We start from the raw sequence: 27,977 nt of genomic DNA on the forward strand, positions 1-27,977 counted from the left end.
AAGTACCACAGAGTCCCTCGTGGGGTAAAACTGAATGATAACGGGTTTGAAGGGATACAGAGAAGAGCTACTTATTCCTGGAGAGCCAGCATGGTGTAGTGGTTGAGGGCGGTGGTTTGGAGCGGTGGACTCTAACCTGGAGAACTGGGTTTGATTCCCCACTCCTCCACATGAGCGGGGGATGCTAATCTGGTGAACTAGGGTTGGTTTCCCTACTCCTGCACATGAAGCCAGCTGGGTGACCTTGGGCAAGTCACAGCTCTGTTAGAGCTTCCTCAGCCTCACCTACCTCACAGGGTGTCTGTTGTGGGAAGGGGAAGGGAAGGTGATTGTAAACCAGTTTTGAATCTCCCTTAAGTGGTAGAGAAAGTCGGCATATAAAAACTAGCTCCTCTTCCTCTTCTTCTCCTCCTCTTTCTTCTCCTTCTCCTCCTCCTCCTCCCCTTCAACCTCTTTAATGCTGTAGGCATTCTCTCAGATGCTCAGCTCCCCTTCTGGTAAAGAGTTTGTGGAAGCTGGAAGCTTGTGTATGTCAACAGAGGCCCAAACTGTTCTAATAAAAATCACCTGGCTCTCCTCTGGGACCAACGAGGCAACAAGGATTGATACCTTAACCACATTGCAGAAAAGCATTTAGAGCTGACTCCAGCACACCAGGAAGCGGGGAAACGGATTCCTGGGAATTGCTGTTGCCATCCCTTCCTGATTTTCTGCTGCTGCCTCCCGTTCACCGCCTGCCTTGTAATTAGAAAGCTTCATCATGAAAGCCGTTCCTTTTAATGGTCCCGTTTTTAATTGGTCTTTTGTTGCGCACCCCACAGGGCTCACCTCCCCACGTGTACAGCCCAAAGGCTGGGCGTCCTCAAATCCTTTGCTGCAGCAGATGCGGCAGATGGAGAGCATGGATTGCAGGAACAAGCGGCCAAATGGGAAACGGTCCCACCCCTGACTTCATTGAGAATTTACGATAACCAGCGGCATCCCCTTTGGGGCCTGAGTGGCCCCCAACCCCACGCAAGCCAAGCCCCCCTGGCTGCAAAGGCGAAGGTCGGTTGGGCCTGGTGGCCCCTGGACCGTCCACGAAGGCGATGCGTGGTGCAGCTCCCTTGGGGTGACACAAACCCTCAAAGTAGCCCCAGGGGAGAGGTGCAGCCCTGAGCTGGGGGGGGGGGCGTGGGAAGATCCGAGGATGCCGCCTCGATTTCGCCATCCTTCTGGCTTGCTGCAGCGCGTGGCAAGAAAGGTGGGCAGTGCCTAGGGGCTGAGGCCCTTGCCTCCCTGCCTCCCGGGCCAAGGGAGTCTCTGGCGCAGCTGAGGTGTTCTGCTACTCAGAGGAAGCCCATTGGTAGCCCAGCAGCTCTTCAAGGCTGCTGAGGGCCCGCGGTGCATAGCCAAGCTGGCGAGCCCAGGCCAGGAGTGGCTCCCTTCGGGTTGCGTCAGGCTGGGGCCGGCGGGCAGGGCTTCCCAGCATCTGGTGGGTGCCTTGCTGGTGCTCTCGTCGGAAGTGATAGAGATCAGTTCACCTGGAGAAAATGGCTGCTTTGGCCATTGGACTCTATGGCATTGAAGTCCTACCTCTCCCCAAACCCCGCCCTCCTCAGGCTCCGCCCCAAAAACCTTCCGCCGGTGGTAAAGAGGGACCTGGCAACCCTACCTTCCCACCTCCTTGCCTGATCCATAACGTGCTTCTGCTACCTGGCAGGGACAGGGCAGGAGGGCCCAGTTTAGCCCGGGCTCCAGCTGTCAAGTCCTCAAGCCAACCTAGGTCGTCTCAAAAAGTCACTCGCTCAGACAGGCATGTCAGAAGCAGGTAAACGTTTATTGAGAGCATCTAGTAAGCATGGATACCCTGCAGCTTCAAAGCTGCCAATGCAGACCTGGGCTACAAAGCCTAACTTAAAGCATGGTTACACAATTACATCACAGGTGCAAGATCAAACGGCCTGGGAAACCGCGAGATAGCGGAGTACAGGGGAAAGGAGGGAAGAAGGAGTGAAACAGGACTCTAAACACGGCCTGGCCATTAGCTACTCAAGGTCGGGACTCGGGAGGGGTGAGGAACAGGGAGTGGGAATCACAGAGCAACTGTACAGCAAACACAGGCCTAAAACATGTCAAGAGCCTGAACCAGGAACTGACCGCTTGTACGGGCCAGACCTGACAACTGAGTTGAAAGAAACAATTCAGCAGACGTCCTCACACCGGCCTTATCTGGTGGGTGGTGGTGGCAGTGGCTGAAAGTGCTATCAAGTTGCAGATGAGTTATGGTGATGTTGTCGGGCAAGAGAGTAGCAGAGGTGGTTTGCCATTGCCTGCCTCCACATAACAACCCATGACTTCCTCAGTGGCTTCCCCTCCAACTACTAACCAGGGCCACCTTGCTTAGCTTCTGAGATCTGATGAGCTTAAACTAGCCTGGGACATCCAGGTCAGGGCAATTTATTGATTTAGTAGTGGCAAGTGCCATGAAGTCACAGTGGACCTATGTCAACCCTGTAGTCTTTTCAAGGCAAGAGACGTTCAGAGGTGGTTTTTGCCATTGCCGGCCTCTGGTTAGTGACCCCGGACTTCTTTGGAGGTCTCCCACCCCAGTCCTAACCAGGGCCGGCCCTGCTCAGCTTCTGAGATCTGATGACCTCGGGCTAGCCTGCTCCATCCTGGTCAGAGCACCTGGTGGGTAGCTTTGGAGAAACTACTATTCTGCCCTTTTGTGGGGTGCAGAAGGATTGTCTCCATGCTGTTGAACATCTACAAACAACTGTCAATGTGTGTAGGGTTGCCATCCTCCAGGTGAGGCCTGGAGATCTCCCAGAATTACAACTCTTCTCCAGACAACAAAGATCAGTTCCCCTGGAGAAAACGGCTGCTTTGAAGCATGCACTCAATGGTGTTACACCCCGCTGAGGTCCCTCCCCTCCCAAGCTCCACCCACAAAGCTCTAAGTATTTCCCAGTCTGGAGTTGGCAAGAGATCTGTTGTGGTGTAGTGGTTAGAGCACTGGACTAAGCTCTGGGAGATGTATATTTGAATCTGCGCTCTGCCCTCTAGGATCTGGTCACTGTAGTGTGGTAACCTTTAAAACCCTACTTGGCCTTGGATCAGGACTACAGAAAGAACCACTTCTGCACATGAATTCAGATCTGTTGGGGGTGCTTTGCACGAGTACTTGAGTAGCTCAGGAAGCATGGACCATGGGTAGGGTTGCCAGGATCCTCTTTGCCACCGGTGGAAGGTTTTTGGGGCGGAGTCTGAGGAGGGTGGGGTTTGGGGAGGGGAGGGACTTCAATGCCATAGAGTCCACTTGCCAAAGGGGCCATTTTCTCCAGGTGAACCGATCTCTATCGGATGGAGATCTGTTGTAATAGCAGGACGTCGCCAGCTAGTACCTGGAGGTTGGCCACCCTAACAAGGGGTCTTCGACATTTGCAGGGCTGAGACAACGGCGAGCGGCACTCTGGGTCTCCTGCCTTTACATACGGAGCCAGGTCAGGTCCCTCACCATCTTGCTGTGGCCAGACGGAGCTCTTTTACTTGCGTTGTGTGGATCAAAATGTTTGGTCTTTTCTGCATGGCTGTTTCCCTCACCGTCACCCCTCCTATGGCTCCGGGTCTTTGTGTTGACTACGCATGCCATTCCTGACAGTCAGAGGTCGCCTTCGCTCCCCCCCTGCATTTCCCCATGCTTGTCCTGCGTTTGCAGGGACACAAATTTCATAACGCGGCGGAAACGCAGGGGGAGAGCCAGGCAACCTCCGACAGTCGGAAACGGCACATGCATGATCAACACAAAGACCCGAAGTCGTCAGAGGGGTGACGGCGAGGGAAACAGCCATGCATAAGACACCTTAAAAGGATTTCATACTTGGTTTCGTTTTTCAAAGTCAGCTTGTCGGTCTGATATCTGAACACTTGGTTAACTGCCCTGGAGTGCTGTGTTACCATGGGAAGGTGGGAGATGCATTGTCTAAGTCAGCAGTCCCCAGCATGGTGCCCGCAGACTCCTTTCCTTGTGCCCGCCAAGCATTGTCAGCCAAAAAGTGGGCAGGGCTGCATCTGGCTTCTCCCCAGCAAGGCTTCTGGCTGAGCATTAGAGGACCGATGGGCTGCTCAGATGGTTTAAAATCATCCTTTGGCAGCAGCTGCCACCAAAACACCAGGACCTTCAGTGGGAGACTGGAGGTGAGCCGTGGCTGCCGTTTCATGGCTGGCTCGCCTCCTGCAGCAGCCATTTTGTTGCAGCCATTTTGCGACTGCGCCCACCATGCTATGTCAAAGGTGCCCGCAGGCTCAAAAAGGTTGGAGGCCCCTGCTCTCAGTAAATACTTCTTAAGTTCTTATAGTGGCAAGGATGTCTTTCCTGTTAGTTTGGCTGGGCTAGAGAGGAGCTGGGCTGGATGCTCTGTGCTTCTCTGCTGCTATTTGGGAACGAAAGGAAAAGGTGGGGCAGGAAGGGAGTGGGGCTTCACTCCTCACTCATGGTGCCCTTGTAGGGTTGCCAAGTCCCTCTTCCCCACCGGTGGGAGGTCTTTTGGGAGGAGCCTGAGGAGGGCGGGGTTTGGGGAAGGGAGGGTCCAATTGCCAAAGCGGCCATTTTCTCCAGGTAAACTGATCTCTATCGGCTGGAGATCAGTTGTAATAGCAAGAGATCTCCCGCTAGTACCTGGAGGTTGGCAACCCTATGCCCTTGTAACTTTCTACGTGTGTGTGTGTAGAAATATGCTTTCCCCTGTGCAGCCACTCTGCTGCTGCTCTGCAAGTCTGTGCAAAATAAAGCTGCTTGCAAGATAATGGAATTGTGATGAATAATAAGAGGTGCAGGAAACTGCTCATGTTTGCAAAACAGGATTTGGGGAACGATTGCTGCGGCGCTGCTGTTTTTCTCTGGGGCCTGCTGTGCCCTTCGGCTTTCCAGAAGGCCTCGATCTGCTTCTGCAATCCAGAATCGCTCTCAGTCTGGCAAGGATCCTTTGGCTGGCCTCCGACGCATCTCCACGCAAATGCAGCGCTGGCAGCAGGAAGAGGGACTTAACCGTTCTGCCGCTGCCTGTCTAACGGCCCCGATTAATATTTCATACCGCAGCATCTTCCTGCACAACAAAAGGAACCGGAGGCCTTTTCGACATGGCCTCCTTTGCGAGGCAGCAAAATCGCTGCAAGCCTTTTCGTGTCTGTGCAGCAAACCTCCGGCTTTCTAGCGATGCCTCTGAGCCTCCGGTGCGTTTGTCACTGTGGTGCAAAGAACAGGGCCTTCCAGCTCCGTCGGGGAAAGGGCTCCAGCATGCTCCCTTGGGCAGATTGCCCCCCGGGCAGGCCAGCGGAGCCCTGCCTCTGCCTCAGTGGCTGGGAATGAGGCTGTTGGGACGGCTGGAGCCCACGCAGAGGGGCAATTTGTGGAGAGGCAACCCAGCAGGGATGGCAGATAAACTCCGCCACTGCTGCAAGTCAGCCAAAGGGCACCAGGGCTCTGGCTGGCCTCCACGTTCTCTGGCGACGTTGAAACTGGCAAGGCCTGGATTCAGTACAGGCCAGCAAGGGTTGCAGGCGTCCAGGTGGGGCCTGGAGGTCTCTCAGAATCACAACTGATCTCCAGACTATGGAGATCAGTTCCCCTGGAGAAAATAGCTGTTTTTGAGGGGAGGGGGGAGATAACTCTATGGCATTCTCTTCGAAAGAAAGAAAGAAAGAAAGAAAGAGGAGGGGAGTGAGTGAGTCTGAAAAGTTCCTAATTCAATAACCCAGTAATAAGCAAGGAAAAGAGGGAATTGTGTAAACTCTTTGCATGCGCCACAAGAACTGCGCCAGAAAATGTGGTGCATCTGTAATGTCTTTGCTGAATTGATTGGTCCCCTACTTTGGAGCACAGAACTGAGGAAGCTTGGAAGGTTTCTTTCCAAATTAGCTGGAGCCCTGCTTGCAGGATAGTTCCACTCTTTCTTCTACCAGCCCTGAAGGGTAAAACTCATTAATTTTGTTTGGCTGACATTTATTTTAACCCTTTTCATAGATTTAGCAAAATATAAATTGTCGCATGAGGTATGACCTACTATATATCATTGATTATTCTTGATGGGATTGTGAAGCCTCTGTAATTTTGTTCTTTGCCTATTATTCAGTAACGATTGTCAGATTTCTTCTTACTTTCTCAAGCTTAAGAATGCAAAGTACAGACCTCCTGAGGGCTTCTGTCCAGACAATTGGAATCGGGATTAAACTCTTCTGTAAACTCCTAAACCCTACATATTTTGCATGTGACCAGGGACTCCTGCTTCATCACAGCAGGAAGAGATTTTGGCATGAGCAGGCAGAAGGCTCTTTAGCCAGCCTGTTTTTCAGCCTGGCTCATCATTTGAGCTTCCGTGGGCCGTCATTGTCAGATTTTAACAGCTCAGTACTTGCTAGCAAAGTTGTTGGCTGTCCGTCCGAAGGAGAAGAGCTGGTATTCTTCCATGCTCTAAAATCAGGCATAAACTTGGTAGCAAATGGACCAGATCACCTGAGTAGAAGAACTGCAAGGGCTATAAATAGTGTTTGCATCGTGACTCTGTTGTGCTTTAAGGAAGGATTTAAGGTGCCGCTTTCTGACCTGCCAGGCCCTGAACAACTGCAGCCCCAGGTCTGTGGGTGGATTCCAGTCCCAGCAAGAGCTGGTTTATGCAGCGGCCGTAGTACCTGCCAGTCCCAAGGAGGCATGGATGGGAAGAGCCCCACAGAGCTACCGTTGCCCAACATGCATCAGCTGAGCAAACTGCTGCAGGCGAAAGAAAGCCTCTTTCTGGCAAGCGGGTCCGCTTACTCCCCATCCTTTAGTAACTGTGTGAGGGAAAGGGCATCTGTGGCACGGAGCAACTATTATCTGTATGCTCCTCAGAGCAAGTCACTTAGGGAAGGGTCGGGGCTCAGTGGTAGAGCATCTGCTCGACATGCAGAAGGTCCCAGGTTCAATCCCCAGCATCTCCAGTTAAAGGGACTAGGCAAGTATGCAATGGGAAAGACCCCTGCCTGAGATCCTGGAGAGCCGCTGCCGGTCTGAGTAGACAGTACTGACTTTGATGGACCAAGGGGAGTCTGATTCAGCAGAAGGCAGATTCATATGTGTTCATATGTTTTCAGCATGACCCCCATAACTTGTCCAAGTCTGAAGATGTTTCTGGAGGCATGACAAAACTGATTTCTGGCCAGGTTTAGTGCCGGGTGAAGTGTGTGTGTGTGTGTGTTTGTGTGATTTTTTTAAAACATGTTTATTGCATTGTAGCTATTTTCTTCTTAACTCGCCGTCGATGTATTGACTTCAGTGTACTTTTACCATTGTTGTACGGCTTCCCAGATTGTTTAAAAGCACACAATCACAGAGTGGGAAACGGGTGGGGGGGCATTCAGTGAGTACAGTTGGAGGTCAGCGTCAAACTGCTGCAGATGCGCCCACCGGAGTCTTGAGCATGGGCGGCCCCCCTCTGCATGTGCCCCTGCGAAGCCAGAGAACAGGGTCTCATCTGAGCGACCAGGACTTTGCAATGCCTCCCCGTCGGGCTGCCAGTCGCCACCAAGCCTTCCTGAGAGCCAGTGTGGTGTAGTGGTTAGAGTGTCAGGTTAGGATCTGGGAGCCCCAGGTTTGAACCCCCACTGAGCCATGGAAGCTTACTGGGTGACTTTGGGCTAGTTGCACCCATCCTGACCTACCTTGCAGGGTTGTTGAGAGGATGAAATGGAGGAGGGGAGAAATGCGTAAGCCACTTTGGGCTTCCTTGGAGGAGAAAGGAGAGGTATAAATGAAGCAAAAAATTGCTCTCCCTTGTAGGTCTCAGCCCTGCCTTGCTAAGCTCTCCAGAGGCTGCCTGTGGAGCAAATACACTACAGTCAACTGCTGACTGGGGTGGAGAGAGCCAGCAGCAGCTGCCCCCCAAGAGGAAAGTGCCACTCTGGCTCCCCCTTCCCCAAGAAGTCTCAGAGGGCCCCACAGAGCTGCAGTCTGACCACTGGCAAGAGGGAGGCCATGCCACCTTCTTCAGCACAGCCATTGTGACCAGGGGGGAGGGGAGGAACACAGCCCTGCCCTCCAGAACTGGGCCTGGGAGCTGTGCACGGCCTCCAGTCAGCCAAGGCAGCTGTCCCTACCAGATGCTTTGAGCCTCCAGCTGGACCCCTCCGTCAGCCTGGCCCCGATGACTTCTTTCCTGGGACACCGAAGAGGAGGGGGGTCAGACTGGTGCTGGCTGGGGGTGGCCATGAGACTGCCTTGCAAACCCCGCCAGCTGACCCATCGTACCGAAGCACCAGTGGCTTGACTGAGCAGGCCTGTTTCAGTATGAGCTGCTGGTCTCCTCAGGAGAAAGCCCTTGCTTCTGGGTCCAAGCATTTGAAGAAGGAGAGTTGGTTTTCATATGCCGACTTTCTCTCCCACTTAAGGGAGACTCAAACCGGCTTACAATCACCTTCCCTTCTCTCCCCACAACAGACACCCTGTGAGGTAGGTGGGGCTGAGAGAGTTCAGAGAGAACTGTGACTGGGCCAAGGTCACCCAGCTGGCTTCATGTGTAGGAGTGGGGAAACAACCCAGTTCACCAGATTAGCCTCTGCCGCTCATGTGGAGGAGTGGGGGAATCAAACCCGGTTCTCCAGATTAAAGTCAACCTCTCCAAACCACCGCTCTTAACCACTACACCAACCTGGCTTTGACAGCTCCTCCCTTCTAACCGTGTGTGTGTCTCTGCAACTGGTGCTACATCAGAAGCTCCCCCCCCCCCCCGCCACTTCCAGCATGTCTGCAGATCCTTGGTCGTAGCTGCTGTCCAGCGAGGCAAGTGCTGAACCGAGCTGCTCCTGCTGGTCTCCTGGCCCTCGGTCACACAGCCCTCCTCTCCTCCCTGCCGACCCTCCTAAGTTCCCCCTTCTTCCTGATCTTTTCCATCCAGCCCTCGTCAGCTGCTCCTCCTGCCTGGGGTTCAGCTCTGGCGTTGGACAGACTCTCTTGTTCAGTCGAGACCTCGACCTTCCGCCCTGTCTGTGGTCCCAGTCCAGCTGTGGGCCTCACTGATTTGCCCCATCCTTTGCTGCTGACGGCCTGGGACTGTACTGAGCCCTTTAAACCTCCGTCGCTTGCCCTCTCTGTTCCCCCTGGCAGTGCCCACCACTTCCCCCATGCTTCCCAGTGCCATCACAACACCTGCCCTGGCTGCCCTCATGGCAAGGATTCCTGGGTGTTGGGTTTTTTTTTTTTTTTGCAAGCAATGTGCACTCACCTGTTCCAAAGGACCTCCAGTGTGATATAGCCTGGCTAAGTCCAGGGAATCCTGGATTCCAAACCTCACTCAGCCATGAAGCTCTCTGGGTGACCTCAGGCCTAACCTACCTCCCAGGGTTGCTGTAAAGGAAAAACTGGAGGGAGAAGCATGCAGCCAACTCGAAGCTCCTGCAAGGAAGGGCAAGATAAACAGGAAGGAGACTCAGCAAGTGGGGTGCCTCACCGTCAGCCTCAAGGATGGGGGGGCGGCTATGAAGAAGAATTGTGCTACCAGCATTGCCCTGTACAGAGATATTTTGGAACCAAAGCATAACTGGTAGACAAATAAGGGCCTCTTTATTTCAGAGCCTTAAATTGCTCTCCTGCTGAGACAGGCAGCACTTCCCCACCCCCTTCCTGCGTTCTTTCCCGCAGTGCACTCTTTCCTCCCTGACGGATCGCAGGAACAACGAGAAGCAGGGGGCAAAGGCTTGCTAAAAAAAAAAGTTGCTTTCTGGAAACAACACAAAATCTGCTGGAAAAGTAAACTCCAGCATTTTAGTTTTGCAGTCCATCCCGTTAGCAAATTATTAGCCAGTATTGCAAATTAAAAGAGGCAAAGCAGAAAGTATTCTGGGAAGAAGCTTTCCCTGAGATCTCCCTTCACTCCTGCTGACTGTACAGCACAGCAAGCTGCGTGATACTGAATCAGCCCATCGGTCCGTCATGATCAATATTGTCTTATTTAACTGCCAGTGGCTCTCCAGGGCCTCAGGCAGAGAGAGGTCTTTCACATCACCTACTGCCTAGTCCTTTTAACTGGAGATGCCGGGGATTGAACCTGGGTCCTTCTGCATGCCAAGGAGATTCTCCACCACTGAGCCACAGCCCCCTCCCCATAAACATCCCTGGAAAGTACTTGCCCAGAAAGAGAGCCCCTTCATGATACTAATGGAAAAGCAGGCAGGGAGGTGGGGGGTGGGCGGCTGGGAGGTCTTGGGCAAGTGCAGAGAATCCTGCTTCTGTCTCACTGGTTGGTGGTGCATAAATGGTCATGGCACCAAAGACCTCAGAAGGCAGCAAAGCAGAATTTGATGTATTGTCGAAGGCTTTCATGGTCAGAGTTCATTGGTTCTTGTAGGTTATCCAGGCTGAAGGACAGTGTTACTCCTCTGAAGATGCCTGCCACAGCTGCTGGTGAAACGTCAGGAAAGAAAATACCAAGACCACGGTCACACAGCCCGGATAACCTACAAGAACCAGAATTTGATGGCTTAAAAAAGATGCAAACAAGAGTTTGTTGCAGTCTAGAAACCCGACAGCTTGTCTTGCCCGAATTTCTTGTATTTTGTTGGACCGGTTTCCTGCCGAGAGGTCATCTATGCCATGATAAAAGTCTTGGCCCAAGTGTGCCATTCTCTTTCACAAGTGCCAGAGAGGGCCTGTGACTGCAGCAGCTATGCCATTGGTTGGGATAGGGCTGTGCCCACTCTATCCTTGTGCAGGTGGACCTCTGGGCCGGGGGGCCACAGGGTCTGACTCTGCTTCCTCTGGTGGCGGCGAGCTGCCTCCTGCTTCTCCTACTGACACAGGTGTATCCACTGTCGTGTTGTCTGAACTGTTGCATTTGGGGGCTCGGCTGTGCCGTATTTATTTGTCAAAGAAACTACTGATAAGATCCAAGCACAACTCACAGCCAAAGCTTTTCCATGGCCATCTTCTTTTAAAACCTATTTATTTATTTGCTTCATTTATATCCCACCTTTCTCCCCAGTGGGGACCCAAAGCGGCTCACAACATTCTCTCCTTGTTTACTTTATCCACAGAACATCCCTGCACGGTAGGTTAGGCTGAGAGTGTATGACTGGCCCAAGGTGTCAGGCCTTTGCTGGTAAAGACCTTTGGCATGAGTAGGCCAGTCTCTGGCTCCGTGTCAAGTCCTTGGTTCACATGCCTGTAAGATCTATGTACAGTTTCCTTTGTCCTGTTTTGCTGCAGCTGTGATTATGTTTAGTCTACATTTCCTGGGAACTCTCTCTCGGGATTGCTCTGCCTGGTTTTTTCTTCTCAGGCTAGAATGCTTTTAAACATGTACTCTGCCACAGTATCACCATTAACAGCCTTCTTCGTTTTGTAGACAGTCCATTCTTTAATTTACCTTTTGCTCCTAATAAAGTATTACTGCTTCAGGACTACCTGCCTGGATGAGTTTGCTTTCAGGGATGCTAGGGGTAAACGCCTGATCCTGACACAAGGTCACCCAGTAATCTTCCACGGCCTCCCAGTTCCTGGTCCAGCACTCTCACCACTATACCACGCTGGCTTTCTGGGCTTGCTTTGTAACCTGGCCCACTCCTGGGCACCACAGAGATTTGTAGCGTAACCGGCTAACCCTGAAAGTGGCCTGTCTGTTGACTCATGGGGCGACCCCCGTGGCATGGCACTCGCGGGGCAGCTGCTCAAGCGCCGCAGGAGCCCAAAGCGAGTGGCCCTGCTGAGGTTATGAGCAGAAGAGCTGAGTCACTTCAAAAGGGATGGGGACAGTATGGTGCGGGTGCAGAGGAGAGCGATGAGGATGATCAGGGGCCTGGAGACCGAGCCCTGCGAGGAAAGGTGGAGGGACCTGGGAATGTTCAGTCTGGAGAAGAGGAGGTTGAGGGGGGACACGATTTCTCTCTTTAAGTATTTGAAGGGCTGTCATTTAGAGGAGGGCCAGGAGCTGTTCCTGTTGGCAGCAGAGGAGAGGACTCGCAATAATGAGTTTAAATTGAGGGTGGAAAGGTACTGGCTGGATATTAGGGGAAAATATTTTGACAGAGTTGTTCAACAGTGGAATCAGCTACTTAGGGAGGTGTTAAGCTCCCACTCACTGGCAGTCTTTAAGCAGCGGCTGGACAAGCACTTGTCAGGGATGCTCTAAGCTGATCCTGCATTGAGCAGGGGGTTAGACTAGATGGCCTCTACGGACCCTTCCAGCTCTATGATTCTCTGATTCTATTATTCTGTGTGCCGCCCTCATGGTTGGGGGGTCAGTTTCCAGAGCTCCCTGCAGGTGTGTGTGTGTGGGGAGGGTAGAGGGGAAGCCAACATGCAAGAGGCACTCTGGGTCTTCCGTCTTTGCACCGGTGCAGTTTGGACAACATGAACACTGGATTGAACCCTGTAAGGAAGCCCCAGTGGGGCCCAGCCAAGGTCTCGAGGGATGGAAGGGCCTTTTTTTGCTTGAGACCCTGGTGAGCCCTGGGAGATGTTGTTGAGCAGGATGGACCCCAAGTTCTGCCTTCTAGAAGGAAATTTCTGTACCTAAAAGTCCTGTAACCTGATCTCTGGGACCAGGGGCCCGGGAAAGACTCCTCTCCGCCCAAGACTCCTCCAAATCAGAAGAGGCAGTGCTGGGTCAATAGATCAGTGGTTTCTCTCTCTCTGTGTGTGTTAAGTGCCGTCAAGTCACTTCCGACTCCTGGCGACCCTATGAATCAACGTCCTCCAAAATGTCCTATCTTTGACAGCCTTGCTCAGGTCTTTCAAAATGAGGGCTGTGGCTTCCTTTATTGAGTTAATCTATCTCTTGTTGGGTCTTCCTCTTATCCTGTTGCCTTCAACTTTTCCTAGCATGATTGTCTTTTCCAGTGACTCTTGTCTTCTCATAATGAGACCAAAGTATGACAGCCACACTTTAGCCATTTTAGCTTCTAGGGTCAGTTCAGGTTTGATTTGATCTATAACTGACTGTTTTTTTTTTTTTGGGCAGTCCAGGGTATCCGTAACACTCGCTTCCAACACCACATTTCAAAGGAATGTACTTTTTTCCTGTCGGTCTGATGTTATTCGGTCAGACTTTGCATTATAGCTCCTGACCGCCTTTGCTACATCTTGCCTCACTATTAAAGCAACTCTTCTGGTTTTTGTCATTCCCCGAGCAAAACACTTTCTAATTTTCTGACTGGAAATGTCCTAATCCGGTCCACGGTAGTTCACTTACTCCCAGATCTGTGGTTTGTCTCTGTGTGAAGCAGCTTCTTCACTCCCACATGTGCACTTTGCTCACGTGTTGTGGTTTGGAAAACTAATGAATGGGAATTCAATTAGCATTATTCATTCGGCAGAAGAAATGTTGTATCTGCATGTTCATGTTCGTCTGTGAGTGGTAGAAAAGGCGACGGGTGGGGGAGCTGTGAGTCAGGACTGACCCCAAGAAGAGCAGGCTCTTTTTGAATAATCCCTCTTGAAGAGCCAGATTGGAGTCCAGGAGCACCTTAGAGACCAGCCAGATTTGGGGGGGGTCTGAGCTTTCGAGAGTCAAAGCTGCCTCCGTCAGATACCTCTTGAAGGTGAGTCCATGAAACTGCTTCGCATTCCAACTGGCAGCGTGGCGCCAGAGTGACGGGGATTAATTTACACGCTGGTTTTAATGTGCGTAGTATCTTGGCTCACTGTCTCTGGATGGGGAAGGCATCTGTTGTGTTTTTTTTAAATGCTGCTGTTACAAACTTGACCTACAAATTGAGCTGTCTTTAAATGCCTCTCCCCCCTTCTGTGTGCCATAATAGGTTATTCCTAAATTAGCACTTGGATGTTTTTTCATTATTCTAATTACTGTTACAATCCTCTGGAAGACGGGGCTTCCGTTACAGCTGGAGCCGGGCATTTGCTGAAGACGAGGCAGCGGCATCTTGGAACAGTTCAAGATGGACTTCTATTTATGATACTGGGTACAATTTCAGTAGCCAAACCAGTGGAAAGTAGAGCCACAGAAGGTTCTGGAAAGGCAGTAGATGGCTTTCACCTTCAGAGGAGGATAATGTGTAGTCTTGCCAGCCTCCAGGTGGTGGCTGGAGATCGCCTGCTATTACAGCTGATTTCTAGGTGACAGATGAGTTCACCTGGAGAAAATGGCCACTTTGGAAGGTGGACTCTATGGCATTATACTCCTCTGAGGTCCCTCCTCAGGCTCCGCCCCCAAAATCTCCAGGTTTTTCCCAACCTGGAGCTGGCAACCCTGGGGGCGGGGGCAGCAGGAATCGTTCACTCCAGTAAGATCCCAATGCTAGGGTGCCTATTGACAAAAAGGGAACTTGGAAGCATCAGTCCTTTTGCCTGCCGCAGATGTGCACGCTTAGACAGTAACCTACAGTTGCCCCAGCCCTCGAGCAGACAGGCCAGGAATCTTGCTGGTGCAGTTGCTGGTTTTGTGTGAGTTTGTGTCGCTCACTCAGTCCGCTACATCTGGTGCCCCCTACCCAGGCAACCCAGACAAGTCTTGGGGCTGTGCCTCCTTAATCCTTTGCTGCAAGATCGGGGTGGGGGGGCCGGACCTGCTGTGGTCCCTTCCCAGCTCTGCCAGGCAGGCTTGTTGCTGTCTGCAGCCAGCAATGCACAGTTCTCTGACGTTGGGGGCCCAGCGGTGCTTAAATGCCTCCTTTTTGCCAGAGGGGCTAAGCTAATTAATAGCAACATGAAGGGAGGGAAAATTGAATCCACGCCATATCGATTAGCAGGAACAAGCAAAAGAAATATTCCTAATTGGGTGTCTGACACGGAGGATTTTGCTCTAATGGTCCCACTTAAGGTTATTCTGCATAATGAGATGAGTACAGGCGTTGGGAGCCGGATCCTGCCCTCTTTGTGAGGGATGCAGTTCAGCGCTACTTAGAAGAAGCTGTGTGGAACTGAGAAGTGTTCTGTGCCACACCGGAAATTCTTTGGAATAGGGAGGGAGAAGTTCTTTGCGGGGCCTGACCTGGATGGCCAGGCTAGATCTCAGAAGCTAAGCAGCATTAGACCTGGTTAGGACTTGGAAGGGAGACCACCATGGAAGTCCAGGGGTGCTACGCAGAAGCAGACGGTGGCAAACCACCTCTGCTCGTCTCTTGCCTGCAAAACCTTGTGGGGTGACCATAAGTCAGCTGCCACTTGATGGCCCTTATTGCCCTGACCGGTATAGCCCAGGCTAGCTGGATATTGTCAGATCTTAGAAGCGAAGCAGGGTCAGTCCCGGTTAGTCTTTTCTTGGGAGACTACCAAGGAAAGGGAGGCAGCTGTGAATTTCCTGCATTGTGTAGGGGGTTGGACTAGATAACTCTGGTGGTCCCTTCCAACTCTATGATTCTGTGAAATCTAGGATTGCTGAACAGAGGCAGGCAATGACAAACCACCTCTGCTCATCTCCTCCCTTGAAAACCCCACAAGGGGTTGCCATGAGTCGGTTGTGGCTTAATGAAACTTTCTACCACCAGTTCTCTTTGGACTGCTTGTCCCTTGACAGTTTGTGTTTCAGGGATGAGCCAGATATTACAGGGAAAGGCAGGAAGATGTGCATTCACTAAAGCCTGCTAAGTCTGACACATGTGTTTTCGTTTCCGGAGGGCACAGACTGGGCAGTAGCGGTTCTCCCCTCTGGAGGAATTCACATCTCCAAAGTTATGTATCAGGCATTGCTTTTGTCTGATATATGCACGACTTTCAAAACCTTGGTATGAAGTAGGAAGACCTTTGTCCCTGGAAGGGAGACATATTGTATGCACAGTTGATACACTTGGCATGTTCTGTACTCCTTGAGCCTTGCTGTATGTGTTACGCTTAAGGAGAATGAAAGTATTATGCACGGCTTTTAAATCTGGATGGAGGGGACGTGTGGACTTAGGATCTTGTGCCGGCCACAGACTCTCCCAATACGCATTCTAACGGGAATGTCACACTCAGAATTGTGGGCTCTGGACACAGTCTGTCTGCACCTGGAGCCTCTCTCAGGTTTGCTTTACATGTTGCAGTTCATAGCATGGAAACTGAGTCTACCAGCTGTTGCTACATGCGCTGGTTTCCTGATGGGCAAGGAAGATACGCACCTGGGGATGTGACACCAGCAAGGTGCATGGTTCTTCCGAAGACATTTGAGGTGCTGCATGGAAATGGTTCCTGACCAGAAGTCACACAACGGCCAATAGACTAGCAAGACCAAAGTGGGGGGTGAGGGGAGCCTAGAAACACCCCAGGAGGACTGGGGATGGAGGAGCAGGGAGAGTCAGGAGCCTGAAGGGGAAGCGCAAATGGGAAACCAAGGCTAAAGCTGGAGGGCAGGAGATTCAAAACAGACAAAAGGAAGTATTTCTTCACCCAATGCATAGTTAAATTGTGGTACTTCCTGCCCCAGGACATGGTGATGGCTACTAGCTTGGAAGGCTTTAAGAGGGGAGTGGACATGTTCTTGGAGGAGAGGGCTATATTCATGGCTACTAGTCAAAATGAATACTACTAGTCATGATGATGCATACCTATTCTCTCCTGGATCAGAGGAGCATGCCTATTATATTAAGTGCTGTGGAACCAGACAGGACAATGTTGCTGCAGCCGTCTTGCTTGTGGGCTTCCTGGAGGCCCCTGGTTGGCCACTGTGTGAACAGACTGCTGGACTTGATGGGCCTGAGTCTGATCCAGCAGGGCCGTTCTTATGTTCTTTGGATTATTACAAGTTTGAGACATAGTGGTGATGACTGTTTTATATGTCATAATATTGTACATTATATGTCTTATTTATAGACAAGATGCCTTATAAACCGATGGCAAGATTTTCCTTGCATGCCACTTCTGTTAGTTATTTGAATTATTTGTAATATTTGTCTTATGGTTCTGTTTGTGATAGAAACCCCTCGGAACGGGTAGCGCTGCGTTCAAATCCTCCTCTTGTCATGGAGCCCACTGTCCTGCAGTCTTGCCTACCTCACAGGTTGGTTGTGCAGGGAAAATGGGGTTTTAATGGCACTCTGAGCTCCTTATGGGGCTATAATGTAACAGAGTAACACTGATTAGTATTTTGATTGATAACACTTGGCCTCTTGACTGGAAGGCATCGGCTTCTTCTGGCATTTGTGGTCGCATGAACACATGAAGCTGCCTGATACTGAATCAGACCCCCCTTGGTCCATCAAAGTCAGTATTGCCTACTCAGACGGGCAGCGGCTCTCCAGGGTTTCAGGCAGGGGTCTTTCCCATCACCTACTTGACTAGTCCCTTTAACTGGAGATGCCAGGGATTGAATCTGGGACCCTCTGCATGCCAAGCAGATGCTCTACCACTGAGCCACGGCCCCTCCCCAAAGCTCTGTCAAAGTTCTCTCAAAGTTCAGTCAGAAGCAGAAACATGTTTGCTGACTCCACCTGGGCTTTCTTTCCCCCATGATTCTGATTCCCATGGATTGAGGCCTCCGGACAGCTGAGGCGGTTCCCCCCCCCCCCAGAATGAATGAGTCCCCAAACAAGTGACGATATGGAGCATCTTCTTTTAGTCTCCCATTTCCTCCAAGGAAGCTCCATGAACTCTTCCACCAACCCTGTGAGGTTGGCCTGGTTGAGAAAGAGAGCTCAGACCAAGGTCACCTGATGGGCTAGGTGGATAACCAGACTTGGATCCTGCCAGGTTTGAAAAATAGCCCAGCAGGAAATTGTGGACTTGTTAGTTCTCTGCATTCAGGAAGTGTATTACATGGAAACATGCAATTTCCCCACCTGAAGTCTGATCTGATATGTCCTCCCCGCACCCCGTACCATGTGTGTATTCCGAAGTTGTTGGTGGCTGGTGTCAGGGCGCCAGGACTCCTTCGCGCCTCCCAAGTGAGAGAGAGAGATTGTGTTAGAAAAGAGTTGGAGTCCAGGAGCACCTTACAGACTAACAAAATCTCTGGCAGGGCAAGAGTTTTCAGGAGCCACGGCTCACTTCTTCATCACGGAAGCTCGTACTCTGCCAGATATTTTGTTAGTCTTTAAGGCGCTCCTGGACTCCTACTCTTTTCTACTGCTAGTGACAGACTAACACGCCTACCCATCGTGATCTGTCTCCATGAGAGAGGGTGTGTGTGTGTGTGTGGGGGGGGACCCATGGAACAAAATGAGCTGATTTCCCTTTCTTTCCCATAGTTATAAATTATGGTGGAGTCTCAGAGTTCTGGCCGTTCTATTTTGGGCTCTGATGCTGTTCGAAGTGGCTGCCGCCGCCGATGAACAGAGCTGAGCAAGGGAGCCAGGCTGCTGAAGGGGCCGAAATGTCATTCTGGCGCCCCAAAAGTGCATTTTCAGCAAAGCCACACAGTGGATTCAGGCAGCCCTGCCCTCCATTCAGGCTGCAGGTGCAATCCGGGACCGTGGAAGAGCAGGAATAGCACAGAAGGTGGTGCTGGAGGCGGACTCCGTTGTCCCCAAAAGTCTTGGCTTAATTTTTTTCAAAAGGAGTCAGTTTCTAGATCTGCAGCTCCTCTTGAAGCCTGTGGGCCGGGCGACAGAAATCCATGGGGCAGGAGGAACAGCTGAATGGGGTTTTCGCTGTAGTGGCGGTTTTCCCAACAAGCCATCCAAATGCTTGGCTAGGGTGCACAATGAGGAGGGTGCTGATGTACCTCAGAGGGAGCCAGAAGGGGCAATGCTTCTGTAACTCTGAGGTTGGACTAACTCACTGTGCCCTACATGGGGCCTGCCCTTGAAAGCAGCCCCAAAGCAAAACTGGTTCTGAGTACAGCCACTCATCTGTTGGCTGGAACACATGAATCATAGAAACATAGAGTTGGAAGGGACCACCAGGGTCATCTAGTCCAACCCCCTGCACAATGTAGGAAATTCACAACTACCTTGCCCCCACACCCCCAGTGACCAGAAGATGGCCACGATGCCCTCCCTCTCATCATCTGCCTAAGGTCATAGGATCAGCATTCCTGATGGGTGGCTATCCAGCCTCTGCTTAAAAACCTCCCGGGAAGGAGAGCCCACCACCTCCTGAGGAAGCCTGTTCCACTGGGAAGCACTCTAACTGTCAGGAAGTTCTTCCTAATGTTTAGCCAGAAACTCTTTTGATTTAATTTCAACCCGTTGGTTCTGGTCCAACCTTCTGGGGCAACAGAAAACAACTTGGCACCCTCCTCTATATGACAGCCCTTCAAGTACTTGAAGATGGTTCTCATATCCCCTCTCAGTCCTCTCCTCTTCAAGCTAAACATACCCAGCTCCTTCAACCTTTCCTCATAGGACTTGGTTTCACACAAAGCCTTCTGGCCTGTGGTGGCATAGAAAAAATAAGCAATCTTTGCCATAAGTAGCCAGGGATACTTTTAGACTTTTCTTGATTCTGGGACTAGCCAGTGGTTGGGAACACACCCTCTGTGTTGTGGACAAATGCTTTTGTTTCCCTGCAGATGAGCAAAGATTCTCTGCTACATTTCTCTGGGCAAAATGCAGGGTTTTGCTTGAGGAGAGGGATGCTGCCTCCCCTCCCCCCCTGCTGTTGCTGCTGGTCAGTGCCTTTGACTATGTTTATAGCCCCACAAAGGACGTACTTCTCATTCCAGCTTCTGGTTTTTAAAAATGTGATTTTAATATGTGATTATTGCTCATAATGTTTGTAAACTGTCTATAACCTGCCTCAGGCAATCCTGGTGCAGAGAACAGGACAGAAATAATTAAAATAAATAAAATGAAAATAAATGCCCCTCTCTCTCTCCATCGCCGAGGCCCAAATGTCTTCGGGGCCCGTTGGTGCTTTGGGACCTGCCTCGACTCCTCTGGAATCTCGATTCTCAGCCAGCCAGATGGCAGCTCAGATCTTAACCCAGCAGTGAGGAACAGCTGACGAAGTTGCTTGGCTTTCACTTGGAAACGGCCCATTGAGTCTGGTCCAGAACGGCACTGAAATGCTGGCAAATGGTTTTCGGCACATTTCAAGCTGAGCAAAGGGTCCCTCAAAGAGCGGAAACGAACTCTACCCACTGTGGACGTTTCCTGACTTCTGAGTTCTAACTTCTGTTCCGCATGTGTAACCACCACTAGGCCAGAGTAACATCCCATTACCATGCATGCAAAGGGGAGGGGGGAGCCCCTCGGTAGGGTTGCCAACCTCCAGGTGGTGGCTGGAGATCTTCCACTATTTCAATTGATCTCCAGGCAATGGAGATCAGTTCCCCTGGAGAAAATGGCTGCTTTGGAAAGTGGACTCTATGGCATTATACCCCACTGAACTCCCCTCCCCAAACCCCACCCTCCTCAGGCTCCGCCCCCAAAGTCTCCAGCTGTTTCCCAGCCCAGAGCTGGCAACCCTAACTCCGTCCTACCCAGCTTCTGTTCATAATGCTACACTTCTATTAAGTACGTTCCTAGTTGCCATCTAGTGATGAGAAGGAGTTGAGACCACGACTAACAAATAAAGGGAGGGGGTTAGAAGTGGGGAGAGAGAAATGAAGGTATATCATGACAGGAAGAGAGCAAACTGAAGAAGGAGGGAAATGTAGAAAAGAGGAAGAGAAGTTAAGAAAAGATGAAAGGTTTTTATATTTTCTACAACGTGTGAAGAGGGAAGATCTGGCTGAGCAAAGAAAACTATGAGTGGGAGGAAAGGAAGAGGGAAACAACAACCTTGGGAGGAGGCTGCAGCCTGACAATGACTGTAGCAGCCATGAGCTGTGCTGGCTTGGTGGATGGTTTTAGCAGGAGATGCGAGCCTGGCTTGCCTCCTTGCAGTAACCTTTGCAGAAAAGCACTCGAAGCAGAAAGCGGAGTGGCGGCTGTTGGCTGCGCTCTGCCTTCCCTGCGCCCCAGTGGCTGCTATGCAGGACTGCATTAGAAGTCAAATTAATCAGATGCATTCTGAATGACTCCAGCTCCAGGGCCCTCTAGCTGACATGGGCCCCTGGGATTTTGCCCTCCCAGTTCCCCCCACTTGGTGGCCCTGCCTGCAGCCATCTCTCTCTGCCCCCTCTAGCATTCCGGCAGCCTTAAGGCATTTGAGGTGCCTTGGGAAATGTACCCCTCGGGGGGGGGGTGGCATCTTGCCATCAGACTCACTGGCAAGAACATTCCCCAGGGTGCATCACAGAACTGGGGGGAGGGGGAGATGAAAGAGAATTGGGGGGCCTATATGAATTTCGGTTTATAGTTTTCAATTTTTAGGTGTGTATGCTTTAAATGTTCAAAGTTTCTGATGAGACGGTTTTGGGCATGTTTTCATCTGGAAATGCAATAATATCTGGGGGTATGGAAAGAGTGAACATAAGAACATAAGAAAAGCCCTGCTGGATCAGACCAAGGTGTCCATCAAGGCCAGCTGTCTGTTCACACAGGGGACAACCAGGGGCCTCTAGGAAGCCCACAAGCAAGACGACTGCAGCAGTATCCTGCCTGTGTTCCACAGCACCTAAGATAATTGGCATGCTCCTCTGATCTTGGAGAGAATAGGCATGCATCATGACTAGTATCCATTTCAACTAGTAGCCGTGGATATTCCTTTCCTCCATGAACACGCCCACTCCCCTCTTAAAGCCTTCCAAGTTGGCAGCCGTCACCACATCCTGGGGCAGGGAGTTCCACAATTTAACTATGCACTGTATGAAGAAATACTTCTTTTTATCAGTTTTGAATCTCTCACCCTCCAGCTTCAGCAGATAACCCCGCATTCTACTCGCTCCAAACCATGCATAATTTTATAGACCTCTATTATGTCTCCCCGTAGCTGCTGAAAACCACACCCGTTCCTCACCCACCCTCTGGGTTGGCATTGCGCCTTTCAATTCTGCAAGAGGAAATTTTGAATCTTTGACATAGTTGTCGATTCCCTCACTCCATGCAGTGTTAGCATATTGCATTTTATTAAATCCTACCAGGAAACAACTCTTATAGGCAAAACCAATGGAATGGAATAATTGTGCTGTGAAAAATTCCTAGAGTAATCACTTCATTGATCTGCCTCAGGAGAATCTGTGCAGAGACATACAAAGCCCAGCACACAATGTTAATCACACAACCAAGAATCAAACCTATGAAAAGCATCACCCTGAATCTACTACAGAAGCAAAAATGCGGGTTCTGCTCAAGTAATGCATGTAATAACCAGACACATATTTTAATGTGCAAATGGCCGGTTTCCTAACACTTTTAATGCAAAAACAGCAAAAATCCCATAAAATTATTTTGACAGTGCCTTCCAGAAAAAGTCTGCATGAGATTAGAACAAGATATAGCAGGAGTCAGTGGCACTGTGAGAGACAGGTGGGTCATCTGTTGGTTTAAGTATCTAAAACTCTTTAGAATATGGACAGGTCAGGCTTCAGCTGTGGATGTTATAGTGTATCGCTGATCTTGCCATGGTTTTGGACAGTCCTGTGGATCTGTTCTGCTAGCGGAGGTGCTGTCCTCTGGGGGAAGAAGGCTTCCCTCCGAGGTTCTTGCAGTAAATCTATCTTTGGGTAAATCTATCTTTGCCATCTTCTGGGCGTGGAGTGGGGGTCACTGGGGATGTGGCAGGGAGGCGGTTGTGAGTTTCCTGCATTGTGCAGGGGGTTGGACTAGATGACCCTGGTGGTCCCGTACAACTCTATGATTCTACGAAATCTCATGCAGTAATCTAGAAGCTGCCTGTGAATTGGTATATCACAGCATGTTCAAATTCTTAAATTTTAAAGGATATGCTGTGGGAAATTGTATTTTGCTCTCAGTAGGTTTTCTGCTGGGTTTTTTTTTTTTTTTTTTTTACATTGGAGGTTTAACCAATTGTTGCATCGAAACATTTACATCCAGGACATTTTGCATTTCTGTTAAAAAAAGAAGCAATCTGTATTCAAATAGCAAAGTGCATGTGTGTACAAATAGTAGCAGCTGAATAAGATGTGCGCTGTGGCTCCTCCCTTTGCAGGTGAGAGCGGAAGGGCCAGAGCCAAAGGGTCAGAGCTTTCCCTTGTCTTTCAGCCTTCGTCCTTCTCTTTGCCAGCCCAGGGGAGGCAGAATCAGCCCAGGGTCTGATTGAGGGGATTCTTTGGAGGAGTCCACCCCCCTTTTAAAAATTAAAATGCATTTTTTTTGTTTCATTCTTTTCTTTAAACTCTCTTTTGGTATTTTTGAAATACCCCTGAGAGAAAAGCAGATTAGAAATGCTTACGGTAAATAAATAAAAACAGCCAAACAGTGCAGTTTTCTTTCCGGGGAATGAAAGATCAGTTTGTCTGCAAAATGTTTCACAAGTGATGGAGGCTGAGGCAGAGCTGTGTGGTCCTGCTGGCAGAGGAGGGGGCAGAATGTTGCAGGGGGGGGGGCTCTTCTGCGGAGGGCCGGCTGCTGTGGTGGTTTTTTAAAAAACCAGCTCTCTGTCTATGCAAGACATCTCTCCAGCATTTGACCCTTTACCTGCCTCCCTGACTCCCTCCTCTGCCAGTCTTTGCCTCACTTTGGACATGGACAGAGGAAGGGTGGAGGGGGTGCTAGTAGGGTTGCCAACCTCCAGGAAGTAGCTGGAGATCTCCAGCTATTACAACTGATCTCCAGCTGATAGAGATCAGTTCACCTGGAGAAAATGGCTGCTTTGGCAACTGGACTCTATGGCATTGAAGTCCCTCCCCTCCCCAAACCCTGCCCTCCTCCTGCCGGTGGTGAAGAGGGACCTGGCAACCCTAGGTGCTAATGCTTACAAGCTGTATTTATGGGTTCACACTTTTGTAAATAAATACTAAATCCATTTGTCTTGGATTCAAATTCTTTTTGAAGCATCCTAACTGGGATGGTTCACTACACCAGCGTGGTAAATGTGCTGGGAGGCCCATGTTTGAATCCCCCCTCTGCCATGGAATTTTGCTGGGGGGCCTTGGGGGCCAGTCACTCATTCTCAGCCTAACCTACCTCACAGGGTTGTTGTGATAAAATGGAAGAGAACTATGTCAGCCGCTTTGAGTCCCCACTGAAGAGAATGGAGGATTTAAGGGGATCAAGCCAAGATATTTGTGTTCCTTTTCAAATGGGCCCTTCCTTCCTTTGGAGGGCTGTGGGGAACAGAGGGGAGATCATTGGGGAACACTCTGGAAGCAGGGGGGCTGAGTCAAAGGACTAGGGTTGCCATCTCTGGGTTGGGAGATACCTGGAGACTTTGGGAGTGGAGCCTGAGGAGGGCTTGGGGAGGGACTTCAATGCCATCGAGTCCCCCGTCCAAAGCGGCCATTTTCTCCAGGGAAACTGATCTCTGTCACCTGGAGATCAGATATAATAACGGGAGATCTCCAGCCACCACCTGGAGGTTGGCAGCCCTACCAGGGATTGATTGGCCCTTTAGCTTCCTGGGAAACTTCCCAGCAGCCGCTGACCTGGCTGCCCACCAGTAGCCAGGCATGAGCAGAGCAGAGCTCCATTGGCTTATCCTGAGGCTTTGGAAAGCTGCTTCCCATTAGAGTGGACAATACTGACCTTGATGGACCAGTGGTCTGATTCAAGGGCCAGTGGAAGGCAGCTCCATCTAGGGAGGGCCTGTGGCTCGGGGGTAGAGCATCTGCTTTGCATGCAGTAAGTCCCTAGTTTGATCCCCAGCAGCATCTCCAGTTAAAAAGGTCAGGTGAGAGGAGACGTGAGAGTCCTCTGCCTGAGACCCTGGAGAGCCGCTGCCAGTTGGAGGAGGTCAAACTTGCCTTGAAAGCTCCAGGGTCTGACTTGGTCAGGCAGCTCCATGTATTTGTGTTGAGGGATCAGGCAGAGGAGCTGATCGATGGCCCATGGGAGGATGAGAAAGCTGGATCTTAGCTATTCGTGTTAAAAAATCCAACCCCGCTCCCTTCGGCAGGTGTCTCGATAAAGCCCCGCTTGCTTCTTCCTGGTGCTGCCTGGTGGATCCCTGAGAATGCCAGGTGTGGAGCGAAATGTCTCTCTGCACTGTAGGGTGGCCGCATTTTGCAGCTCCGTTGGGTTTGCATTGGGGGAGAAGAAAATGCCTTGAATGGTGCATGGCTGCAAAGGGGAGTTCAGAGGCAGTGCAGAGGTGGAGTGTCCGTCCCGTCCCCCCCAGCCCCCCAGAATTGGACAGATTCTGTGGAGAAATACCAAGCTGTCAGTTCGGTTCACTGCCCAGGATAATTAATTACATCTGATGACAATTAATCATCCTGACAATTTTGTTTGCTTGCAGAGGGCAGGAGTAAGAGGCTGAAGATAAATGTCTCTGGACAAACCTTAGCAAAACTCAGCAGGGCCAAATCTCGCCAGTGGCATTCCTGACGGTGCTGATGAAGGATGGAGGTGCAGTTTGGTTAGTGCTTCTCGACCAAGGGCACTGGGATGCCCATCGCCTGCAGGGGGGCGGGGGAAGCTGGAAACAGCCACGTTGCCCCACACAAAATCCAGAATGAGAAACCAAATCCACATAATATCTTACATTAGGGCTGACCAAAGTGACATAAAATATTGGGCAAGCTTTTGAGTTAATCACAGCCCTTCAACAGGAGGATGTTACAAACATTTAAAATGTGAAGGAGGAAAAAGACAGACTCACATGCCAGCTTTGAAGAAGAACAAGAAGAAGGGCTGGTTTTTACACCCCAATTTTCTCTATCTTGTAAGGAGAATCAAACTGGCTTACAATTGCCTTCCCTTCCCCTCCCCACAACAGACACCTTGTGAGGTAGGTGGGGCTGAGAGAGTTTGGAGAGAGCTGTGACCAGCCCAAGGTCACCCAGCTGGCTTCATGTGGAGGAGGGGGGGATCAAATCCGGTTCTACAGATTAGAGCCCACCACTCTTAACCACTGCTCTTCGGTGGTATAGAATGCTTCCAGGTTCACAGATCCATTCAGTTGCTGTGGGTGTTGGATTCCTGCACTCGCCACATGGGAAGGAGAAGTAAACAATGGAAGCCCATCATGATTTACTTGTGGCAAGGGCTGGAAGCCTGCCTTTTTCCTCCGTAACTTTAGGAATATTTGTAACACCCCCCTGGATGTAGGGCCCTGCTGAATTCAGACGCTGGCACAATCTTTTGTGTTATTTTGGTCAGACTTAATAAAAGGTATTACATGGAGTTGGGTACTTGTCGTTGCTTGCAAGCAGGGCACTTAAGGAAGAATCAAACTGGCTTACAATCACCTTCTCTTTCCCTCCCCTCCCCACAACAGACACCCTGTGAGGTAGGTGGGGCCGAGAGAACTGTGACTAGCCCAAGGTCACCCAGCTGGCTTCATGCGTAGGAGTGGGGACACCAATCTGGTTCACCAGATTAGCGCTTCTCTGGGCTGTGGGCTGTCTCTTGGGCAACCACAGGGCCTGCCGGGCATGTTCTGCTCGCCGGCCGGTTCCCTGCCCACGTTAATTATCTTGCTGTTTAAAGAGGTGATAAAAGGTGCACCAAACATCTGACATGCATTAAACTATTTTTTATGAAGCACTGTAAGCTTCTTAAAAGAAGCAGATGGTTTCTGACCCAGGCTGGTCCACAGCTCAGTCTGCAGTGGTGGTAATGGGGGGTAGTCAGGATGACTGTTTGTTGGTTTGTTACATTTATCTTCATGGTCTCCCACGTCCCAGTTGCTTACTGGTTGAGCTTTGTGCATAATCATCTGTGAGCGGCGCGTGGGATGGCCACGCCATAAACCCCTCCGCCTCCCACAGGGGGAAAGGGGAGGCAACTGCCCTGAGCGCCATCTAGGGTGGGCACGGCAGCCTCCAGGCGGTGGCTGGAGATCTCCTGGAATTCCTACAGATCTCCAGACAACAGAGATCAGTTCCCCTGGAGGAAACGGCCGCTTTGGAGGGTGGGGCTTTCTGTCATCGTACCCTACTGAGGTCCCTCCCCTCCCCAGGCCCTGCCTTCCCCAGGCTCCACCTCCAAAATCTCCAGGGATTTCCTTCCTTGAGTTGGCAACACTAGGTAGCACTTGAAACCTCTTACCTGTGAATCTACCGGGGAGGGAGGGGGGAGGAGGAGCGCCTGTGCTCAGGTGCAATTTTCAAATTCAGCATTTATCCAGAAAAAAAAAATTAAAAAGCACAAGCTTGCGATTCCAGGATGAGGAAGTACATGTGTTCCCAAAATGTGCAAGGCAGCATATTGGATGTCAGGGATAAGCCACAAAGGATCGAGACCCAAAAAAACAAAAACCAGCCCTCAGCTTTGCAGATATGCTGATGAGGTCTGACTGGCCAGAAAAAAAGATCTGGGGGTCACAGTGGACATCTTGATGGAAGGGCTGACTCAGTGTGCGGCAGCTGTGAAGAAGGCCGTCTCCATGTTGGGGATGATTCGGAAAGGAACTGAAAACAAAGCAGCACATATTGCCATGCCCATTACGTGGATCCGGCGATGTGTAAGCAGGAGCGTAAAGGGACTTCAGTGCCGTTCTGCTTGTGCAGGATCTTGTGAAAACCCAGCGCTTGTGCAGGATCTTGAGAGATACCACAGTGCTCAGAAACTGACTTCACAAGTGGAAACCCAGGTGCGGATTTAACGGATTGGATCCAGTGATGGGCAAATAAGGTTGCCAAGTCCCTCCTTGCTACCGGCAGGAGATTTTGGGGGCTAAGCCTGAGGAGGGCAGGGTTTGGGGAGGGACTTCAATGCCATAGAGTCCAATAGCCAAAGCGGCCATTTTCTCCAGGTGAACTGATCTCTATCGGCTGGAGATCAGTTTCCTCCAAAACATCCTATCCTTAACAGCCTTGCTCAGGTCTTGCAAACGGAGGGCTGCGGCTTCCTTGATAGAGTCAATCCATCTCAGGTTGGGTCTTCCTCTTTTCCTGCTGCCTTCAGCTTTTCCTAGCATTATTGTCTTTTGCAATGACTAGGGTTGCCAGGTCCCTCTTCTCAACCGGCGGGAGATTTTGGGGGCAGAGCCTGAAGAGGGCGGGATTTGGGTAGAGGAGGGGCTTCAATGCCATAGAGTTCAATTGCCAAAGCGGCCATTTTTCTCCAGGCGATCTGATCTCTATCGGCTGGAGATCAATTGAATTAGCAGGAGATCTTCTTCTACTACCTGGCAGTTAGCAACCCTA

The sequence above is a fragment of the Euleptes europaea genome, chromosome 5, assembly GCF_029931775.1.
Source record: "Euleptes europaea isolate rEulEur1 chromosome 5, rEulEur1.hap1, whole genome shotgun sequence".
NCBI lineage: Eukaryota > Metazoa > Chordata > Lepidosauria > Squamata > Sphaerodactylidae > Euleptes > Euleptes europaea.